The sequence below is a fragment of the Numenius arquata genome, chromosome 8, assembly GCF_964106895.1.
Source record: "Numenius arquata chromosome 8, bNumArq3.hap1.1, whole genome shotgun sequence".
In the NCBI taxonomy this organism is placed as follows: Eukaryota; Metazoa; Chordata; class Aves; order Charadriiformes; family Scolopacidae; genus Numenius; species Numenius arquata.
Window position 1 is genome coordinate 55,730,006 of NC_133583.1, and position 10,251 is coordinate 55,740,256.

A 10,251-nucleotide genomic window follows, 5' to 3' on the forward strand; every position below is an offset into this window, starting at 1 on the left:
TCTGTTTCTTTTTTTCTTTCAAAGGAATAAGAGGCTCCATGACACATGATGAGGAAGAGTCAGAAGTCTACGAGACAAAGCCCACATATTTTTCTTAGCTGTGGATGGCACCTGTAGTCCTGAGGTCCAACCCGGGGATGGAGCAGGACTCAGGAACAGGGTCTTTATTATCCCTGCGGTGGAAATGGGAAGAGTTGGGAAGTTGGCCTCTCCTTAGGCCACAAAGTGTGGCCAGAAAGAGATAACATAAATGTTGTTTTCATGTCACTTTCTTCCTGTTAATTGCTTCGATTTGGGAGAGAGACAAATGGAAAGTTTTTAAGGCTGAGATAGATCCATGGGTAGTGAAAACTTTGAAGTTTAAAACATTCAGTTGGCAACTTTATTCCTAAGTATGCATTTGCACGTGCTTGGTATTCATGCATGGTCTGCAATCTGAGGTCTGAGTTTATTTTCTGGTTTTCTTTTAAAGGTCATGTTTCCTCATTACAGAGGATACTGCACAAAATGGGGGGGAAATGGGATTTTTCTGAGATTGGATATGATTCTTCACAGCAACAGAAGTACAAAAGCAGCACGTGAGCTATAAAGAACTCAATGGGTGCCAAAAATAGCCCCTGGATAACGAGCTTTTACTTCAGACGGTGGGGTTGGAGCCCAGCTGTGTCTGCAATGTGGACGGGCCCTTCTGCAGCTGTTCTCCCCCTCGTCCCTGTTCCTTCGGGCTCCTCGCCCCCTCACAAGGGCTGGGGCACCTGGTGCCCGCTCTCTCCTCTCGCTCCTGCCCCCCTCCCCTCCAGGTAACCCAGGGGGTTTGTTCTTTGGGGGCTTTCAGAAAAAAAAAGTTCAAGGATAATTGTATCTTCCCTAAAGGTTTTATCTCCCCACAGAGAGGTTATGGCCCCTTTTCCCTCCCTGGGTGCTGGAAGGGCCCACACTGAGGTGCTGGGGGTCAGACTGGATCCGAGGAGCCTGTTTCCCTCTGCTCCCCGTGTTCAGAGAAGTGGAGGGCTCCTCCTGCCCCCAAAATGCCCCACAAAGGAGCTGGTGCCATCCCCATCTGCTCTGAGGAGAGGGGAGGCCCTGGCTGTGGCGGCTCCTCTGTGGGAAGGAGGTGGGGGGGCGAGGCTGAGGCCTTCCCTCCTCCAAGATGGCGCCCTGAGAGACCTTCTGCGAGAGACAGCAGGACTTCGCAGGTGACTGGATGTCCCCAGCCTCGGCTGGCAGGAGGGGTGAGTTGTGGGGGATGCCAGCGGCCATGTCACCAGGGAGGGAGGCAGGGTGAGGGGCTGGGAGAGCAGGGGGAAGAAGCCCGTTTGTGGTGTGGTGAGGGGGCTCCCGCTCTGCCTCAAGGGCCTCGCCACACTGTGCTGCGGAGTTCAGGGTTTAAGTGTTATGTTTAATGAAGAAGAGGTGCTTTACACAGTAAGTAGATACTTCTAAGGAAAAATGAGTTAAGAAAGAGAAAAAAAAAAAAAAAGGAAAACTTTTGACCCAATTTGAATGGGGATGTGGTGGGGCAGAAGGAAGGCTGCAAAAGGCTCCCTTGAGGGAATGGTGGCAGCTCCTGAGGAACCACACCAACTGCAGACTTCTGGCAGTGGCACAACATCTCCACAGGGCTGCTTCCTCCGAGAATTCGCAACCACCCTCCTCACAGCCAGCTCTGGCTCAGCCAGTCATGCCGGGGTGAAGATCTGCTGTTATCTTCTGAGCTCTGGGGACTTGGAGATTATTTTCATTAGCTCCTGCCCATAAATACTACAGGATTGTTCATCAAAAGGGCTGTTGAGGAAAGGATCCTCCAACTTCTGCAGGTGCGGAAGAGTTGGGCTGGCAGGCCTGCTCCTAAGGCATTGGTGGTACAAACCCCCTCTTCCTCTTCTGCTGCTTTGCAAGAGGGATAGGGAGGACTTTTTCCTGAAAAGGCTGAGGATCTGGAGTAGCAGGAGTTAGGCATGTGCAGGAGTGAGGCTACAGATTTGTATTAACAAAGTGGATGAGAATGGGAAGTGTCCTCCTCCCTGGGACCCAACTGCCATTTATTCTGCTGCTCGGTGGTCCGTGCACAGCGGGAAGGCAGGATGGATCTAATTGAAACTTCACAATTGTTCTCTTCTGACAGTGGTTCCTGGTGGTCAATAATAGTTTATGATGCTGTTTGTCACCATGTTGACTGAGCCTACTAACTTTTTTACAAATTTAGCTTACAAAAAGGTAATAAGAATAAAGAAATACTTTGCAAATAGTATTTTTGGTGGGAAGCAGTCTCTTGGAAAGCTTCTATGATCTAGTCTAATACCCTGTTAATTGATTTCACTCTCTGCTGTAATATTGATGAGTCTTTCTCCCTGGGTTTGGGAGTAGTTGTCCTAAAAACTTAAGCATATATAGAGTTTTCTGTAATACAAATTTAGCCTCGTCTTTTCAAGATATTTCCTCCTCTAATGGGATTAATTTAGGGAAATCATTGCAATTTCTTTATTATGTTGCTTATATAAAAACAGTGAGTAAATTCCCTAAAGAGCTCCATTTCCTTTAGTGAGGAAAATATTGGTGTGCCCTGTAACTCTGATTCATACTGCTATTGTAAAGTCAGCCAGCTGTGAGATATATGTGGAGGCAGTGGATGATACATGTGTTCTAATAATCCAGTATACAAAGTGTTTCCACAAAAATTCTTCAGTAGTATCCAAGGACGTTAAACAGTCCATCAGTTAAGTCCTTCCTTAAATGGTTTTGAATCAGGCAAAGGCTGTTTTAATGCACAGTTGTACAGACTATCTCAAGTTTTCCCCATGGTAGTTCCAGGATCTGTTTTTAGCATATGATCTGTTGAGAATGTTGCTTCTGATAAAAATTCAGACTGACTTGCAGTATTCTCAACTCCAGTTGCAGACAAGAAATTAATGGATCTCATGCCTTCATTATTTAGGATGTAATTGCAAGTTTGTTGACAGTCATCAAAGAAATTAGCTTTAAAAAAATCTTTACTTAGGTTATGATCTTTTATATAGGATTGAAATTAACTTTGATTACTTATTTAGCACTCTAGATCTCTCCCCTTCTTTGTGGTGGACCTCTGTTTTGGGTCTGTTTAATTCAAATGCAGCAGTGGGATAAAACCCACAGCACTTTACTGATGTGCTGAAGACAGTAGAGGTGCTGCACTGTGAGGCACCCTCATCATCCACAGCTTAAAGGAGCTGGCACTTGAAGGCACGCTTTTGTTGTTCCTACTCTCTCTGTAAAGCAGGCAGGAGGAACCAAAGTGAATCTTCCAATGCCAAATCAAGCAGGAACAGCCAAACTGAGTCTTCCAGGTTGTTCCTGCCTAATTTACAGAGAAGGGACAAACAAAACTTCTTGGATGCAGATAATCTCTAACACCGTTTGTGAAATTTATTCTGGAGAGCTACAGATTACTTGCACAAAAAGTATGGTATGGAGCTGTATGTTAGTCCTGTGCACGGCATCAGTGAGAAAATAACAGCTGAGAATGAGCAGTCACAGTGGAAATTCTCTCCATCAGAGAGCTTTGAGACTTCCTTTCTGAACTTTCTGCTAGAGCTAGCTCCAACCACAGTGCTGGACTGATACCCCCCTGTCCACCCTGATTCCCCCTTCCCTAGATATTTGGTTAGGAAGGATTTCATGTCAGAGAAATGCTTTCTTCTATTAAAAAACCTCAGAAGATTGGATTTATTCTAAAACAAAGATCATATATTTACTGATTAAATTATCAATAAAATACAGACTACCCAAATCCTCTGTAGTTTGAATTTGTTTTCAAGAAAACTAATGAAATAGAAAAGAACTATTTAAAGTATTTAAATGGAAAAGAAGATGGAAGTTTAGGGTTGAAAATATTCAGTTTGACTTAGTTCTGTATAATTTCCACATGTTTTTAATAGCCTAGTGGTAAAACCCAATAAAACCACTAGAAGCAATGAAATCATAATGAAACATCTCAAGGTCAGTCTTGTTTTTCGTTTGGTTTTGCCATCTAGCCCATACAGTATTTGTAGCAGATGTAATGTGAGATATCTGTGAACATAAAACACTTCTTGTTTTGCTTCCCCTGATTTTTCCATTTATTAAAATACTCTTCTTTAGGGGGGAAAAAAAAAAAGCTAAAATAAGCTAGAGTTATTATATCCTTATTAGGAAAGTTCAAAAGCAGCAATTAACTACAGTAAGTTTCATGTGGTGGGTCAAATCCTGGCTTTCATCTAGCATTGTGTGCAGACACATACAAGCCTACGTTTAATTCTTTAATGAAATGCAGATACCTCTTTATGATGAAAGATGACTGCTTTCAAAGCAACAGATGCAGAACTCTGTACCTTAGAGAAGGAAAAACTCCTGTGATGGAACCTGAAAAGCAGAGCTGTGACTTACCTTCAGCACATCTGTAATTCCCAGTGGCATAAGAAACCTAGGGTTTTGCAATGACTTAATTAAAAACACTTCAGCAACAATATTTGCTTGTTCTTTTGCTGAATTGAACACTCTGTGTCAGTGGGGAAGGAAGCACAGGATCCTCTACCACCAAAGGTGTTCGTGGGAGTACAAACAAGTTTTCATCATATCACAAATAGAAGAGGGAAAAGAGTTGTTCCATTAACTGCATAGTCTGTGCCAGTAGTTTTCAGTGAGAGGCAGCCAAGAATTAGCTGTGAAGGGGTGACCAGTGAGTCACAGGTGCTTGAGGATACCTGGAGACCTGTCTGCTTTGTCTTTAGTGGCTGTCTGCAAGCAGAAGCTTTGTGACAAGAGGGGTGGTTTGCTCCATCCCTACATCTCCAGCTGTTGGTACACTTTCATCTTGGAACCAGCAAAATAAGGAGGTTTGATTGTATTGCAGGCGAAGTGATTAAACACTCTTCCTCTTCACCATCTTGTCTTCTTGAAGCCTTCTTTATTCCTTCCCCAAAATACCACTCTCTCAGAAACAGACTGTTATGGTTTTACTTTGACAGCCTGTAAAATATCTGAAATATCCTGTGACACAAATCTGCCAAAAGTCTCAGCAGTGCCAAATCCATTCCCATATATCATCTTCTAGGCTGTAGAGATGATACTCTATAAATGATGGAATCTGAGGTTTTTTTCACTTGAAACAGGAGCCTGGCGATTCCTGTGAATATTGTGGGTTGTGATCCAGTGCTTCCAGAGGGACAGAAGTGGCTAATCCGAGGTAATCATATGAGTCCCCTGTAACGTGTTGTGTAACTGTCTCAGTCTTCAGCTAATTTATCCTTACCGTGCAACACCCTGTTGAATTAGAAAAATGCTTTTTCTCTGTTTATAGATGGGAAGCAAACCCTGCGTTCTTATGGTCACTTGACCATGAGATCACATGAGAAGTCTGAGATAGTGAATAATGAACTGAACTTAAGCAGTGACCACTCGTCCTGTTCTATTGATCTCATCCATTTTGGGTTTTGCAGGACAAACCCTCTTATAAATTCCAGAAGCATAAATAGTATGCTCCAAAGTAGGTAGTGAAGAATGTAATTTTGAGCATATATTGCCTTCTTAGTTGTATGTGAAATCATAGGCTAAAGTGAGAAATTTAAACATGTATTTCATTTGCAGCTTGGGCCTTAGTGAATGGATGCATTAAACTTGTCTATTCTGTGACTGCTTTTCAAACGCGGCAAAGTCAGATATTTTCCAAGCCATTATTATTGCAAAAAGATGTGCTCCCCCACTGCAAGATAGGCAGCAGTAGCATCCCTGTGGAAAAACTTATGTTGCTTTCTCTCCTCAGTGCATTTAGTTCTCAGCCGGAGGGCTGTGATCTCAGCCAGCTTAGTGCCTGGAGGGGAAAACCAGCAATTCCTCATTGCCACTGCGACTGCAGTGAAAGATAGCTGCCTGGATGTAAAACCACACCTGGTCGTTCAGCAGAGACGCAGCCGCGGGACTACTTAGCATTGGGCAAGATCAAAGGCAGCCTGAGTTTTCCAGATTCAGTTCATTTCCCAGGTTACACATTTCGCTTGCGCACATCAACCACCTTCTGCTAGTAGTTACCTCATTTTTATGGAAAGCACAGAAAGGACTGAGGTAATTTCCAAGACTATCCATCTGGCTTGAAGATGAAGCTTTCCAACTGCTTTGAAAGTATTACAGATCAGTTCACTGTTGTTAAAAGGGGACTAAAATTAATCTTTGTTGTAGAATTGAAAGAGAGACCTCATCAAATGGTGATGTGACGGAGTTACTGTATTTTCTAAGTGTTTTAGAATTGTTAGTATAGCATGGAGGGAGCCTACCATTTAATGATTTAGCTAATTATTTAGATCATCTTATTTGTATGGTGGGATACATGTTCAGGTGACACAAATAAGCTTAGCTGCAATTAAGTCATTTAAGTGGCATCAGTTAAGACTAGCTGAGAATATGAGTAACTGTGTTAGTTCCATAAACCTCTGTATTTGGGTTGGCAGCCTAAAGCTCTTGGGAGTTAGTGGGATGTGTAAGCGCTCTGGTTGTGTCTCTTTCTCCAAGTTCTGATTCTTGCACAAGGATTTATTACTGCAATTCAACACTTCAAAATTCCCTTGGCGTTAGCAAAATCCTCAAGGGCCTGTTTTAAGATGTCTTTAATGTTGTTTTATGCCACAACAATCTGCAGTGGCTTCTTTCCTCTCAGTAGTATCTCTAGAGCAATGCAGTTGCAAAATAACCAGCATAAAGTGACGGTCTCTGATAAGTCTGTGTTAATTTGGATTATTTCCCCAATTATTTCTTCCATAGCTGTGTACAATGCATCACCCTTCTTAATTATCTTCTCTCTCTCCTCAACACCCTCCCCTGGTGTGTCTCGCGTATACTTTAATTGGCCACGTTCCCTTTCTTTTTAGCAGGGGGAGGCAGCTTCAAAATACAGTTTAATGTTGCCAGTTCAGAAATATGTTCTTTCCACATCTAATTGAATGTATTCCATGTAAACTGTTGTAATTAGTGATTGACTGGTTGATTGATTGACTTTCTTAATTTATAAGGTTTTGTGATTACAAAGGTCACATGTTTGTTTTTATGCTTGGAAAGTAGGAGAAACATATTTACCAACACAAAGCTTGCACTCTTAACTTGACAATCAACAGCTTCATTATTTTTATTGGAAGGAAGTGTGATTATAGCTGGAAAATGTGAACCTTGTATCAAGCTGCTTGACAACAAAAGCTACGAGACACAGAAAATAGCTAAAATGGAGGAAAGCTTACCGTAAAAATTATTTTAACTTCAGTGTTTACCTCTCTGCAGTTAACAATGGTGTCTTGTGTTCTTAGTACAGAATGACTGCAGTAGCAGTCAGATGCTCCAGTCAAGGTCACATGAAGCAACGTCTATTTACCAGAACAAGGAACATGAACAGAAAATAAATTTTCCCAAGAAGAATTTGTGAAAGCAAAATGTAAGACACCAAAGAGTAGCTCCAAAGTACAGGAGACAGTGACTGACAAAGATAATGGAAAGTTATGATTAGTGTAATTTTTAGAGTGAATGGGAGGCACATATTGGTATAAACGCCGAGTGTTAAAGATCCAAACAATATAACATAAAAAAAATAATGCATTTCAAATTTGCAAGGCAAAACTGGACCATCTATGAATGGTCCAGTTTTTAAACAGCCTGTTGATTCCATAAACATATGCCTTCACGCATGAGACTTTCGCATTCCCTACTTTCAAAACAGAATGTAAAGGGCGAAATTGAGGTTTTCATTATGGTATGGGACTTGTGTAGCACAACTGCAGCTTCTTCTGGTCTTTAATGCTTTATCTCATCTGAAGTTCTCCTTGTAGAAGTCGCAGCTTCTTAACACTGGAGTTGGCTTAGACCTCTTGAGATATGACTAAGCTGAAGGGTGTCAGACTAAGTAAACTGTCCCAACAAGCAGACAAAAGGATTTGCACTTCGTAGTTAGCCAAAAGTTGTAGGTGGCTGGAGAAGGTGGTGGTGGTAAAGGCTAGAAGCTCTTTCTGCTTGACAGATCATGGCACCTTTGCATGATGTGTGGGCAAACTCAATCCAAAAGCTCCTAGTTTGGAACTACTCATTCCAAATCTTGGATCTACTTGGCCTCTTCCTTTATCATTTCTATCTGTGCAAAGTGATTGTAAAGTGATAGATGACTGGCAGAATTTTACTGTCACTTCACATAGCCACAATTGACTGTGTGAAGTGGAAGCTTTATGTTATGTTCTCTTTGCTGGCAAAGTCAGCATGCAGAGGTACTGGTTGTACTGGCCTCTCCACGTGCACTTAGGCTGTTTCATCCCTGGCTGCTTGTTCTTGTCCCTGTGTCACCCCTTGTCACGGAGTTGTGTTGACACAATTGTCTGTTAGGACTGTGCTAAAAACATATGTGAACTGGTTTGAATTAAAAATACTTCTCATCTGATTCTTAGTCTGGCCTTATAAATAATTAGGTCTGTATGGCTGGGAGAGGAGAGGAGGGAGTGCAGGGAGGAGTGGACATCTGGGGAAGGATGAAGGGGACCTCCTGGAGCTGCCAGTGCTGCTGAGATGAAAGTGTCAGATGCCGTGTTTGTCAGCTAGTGCTTCTGCCCATTCAGAGAGGCACGGACCAGCCTCAGTTCTCCCAAATCACTCATTTTAATAGCACTCTGTAGAGCAGGTCCACTATAGGAATTGTTCAGGAGCAAATTGTTGTGAATAATTTTGGTTCTTCTCTATTCTTTGTGTTCTGTTTGTTGTTTTCGCTCTAGGACCAAACCAGGAATATAGTTACCACCTGTATGTATTTTCAAATTAATACATAATTTCTGAGGAATTATAGGCAAATAAGATGTATGTTTGTTGTTTCTGGCTTTACCGTTTGATATTTAAGCTACCTATACTATGGCCCTCTGAGGCAACTAATTAATGCATGACAAAAGAAATAGTCTGAACAGGAGCCCTCAAAGAAGAGGTGAGCATGCACATCCCAGGAAAACCATTAATCATCTGCATGAAGCACTTCTGCTTCTGATGAGTGTAGACATTCTCCTTTTTGATTGGGTTATTTTTTCACTATGGATGACAAGAGTGCATTATAATACAAGGCACATGTTATCTGAAACTGATATGCCACAAGTAGCTAAATATAATATGTCAAGTGTATTGGTATGAACTTGTATGTAATCTCTGGATCAAATCCCAACTTTTCAAAAGGTCTCCTCACTTCCACTCTCCATTTTGGCAGAGAAATAAGAAGACAGTAATAGTAGAAGTGGACAGCCAGCCTGTTTTTGAAATGGCAGGTTTATTAAAAATGTTCTCTATCACAAACATTGGAAACATACTCAGCAGATTTTATTGTAACTGAAAGATTCAGTAGATAGTGGAAAGGGAGTAACTGTCAATGCAACTGTTAATTCAACCACTCAGTTATGAGAAAAAACATGCCAGTTTCCTCAGCAAACTCCTCACTAAACCCCAATATTACTCAGCATCATTGGGTTCCAGTTTGTGTTCAGTCTGCCCTTGGGATGAAGCATACAGTTCAAGAGCTTGAGCTTTGGGTTTCTACGTACACACAGTAGAACTGCCTACAGATTACAGGAGGGGACACATTAGCACCAGTGCTTATGGAATGGGGCTCACGTCGCCTCTGCCACTGCATGTGCATGGTACTGACTCTACTAAAGAGTTAGGTTAAAAAAAAGGTTAATAAATCTGGCACTTGGAAGGCAAACTGTGCTCTGCGGTGACCTAGGAATCCTTCGTGTTATATGTCACACTCAAATGCCTGTCTCTGAAGGCTGCCCATCAGAATTGCCGAAACGCTTTCTTGCAAAAATGCGTGCTTTGCTTCACCTCTGCTCAAAGTGTTATTTAGCAACATATGCAAGCCCTTGAGATCAGGAAATCAGTGTGATTTTCTTGCTGCTGTTCTAAAACTAAGCACAAACTCTCTATTTAGCAAATATTAGACAAAATGAGTATCTTTAGCAGTTTTGGTGAAACATTTTCACATAGCAAAAAATCTACATAAATACAATGTTCATAATTACTGAAATTCACAAAAAAAAAAGGCTTTGGTTAGAAAATTAAAAAGGGTCAAATAAAAAAAACTTAAAAAAGAGAAGCCAAAGGAGTGTCAAATACTATATTGGAGTCAAATGAGTGCAGAATAGAACAGTAGTTGTCCATTAGTTAATTTTTCAGTATTAAAATCTTCCACCTAAAGAAGCCCGTCTCTTGCAAGCTGTGTGCCTTTCCTGACGTTCA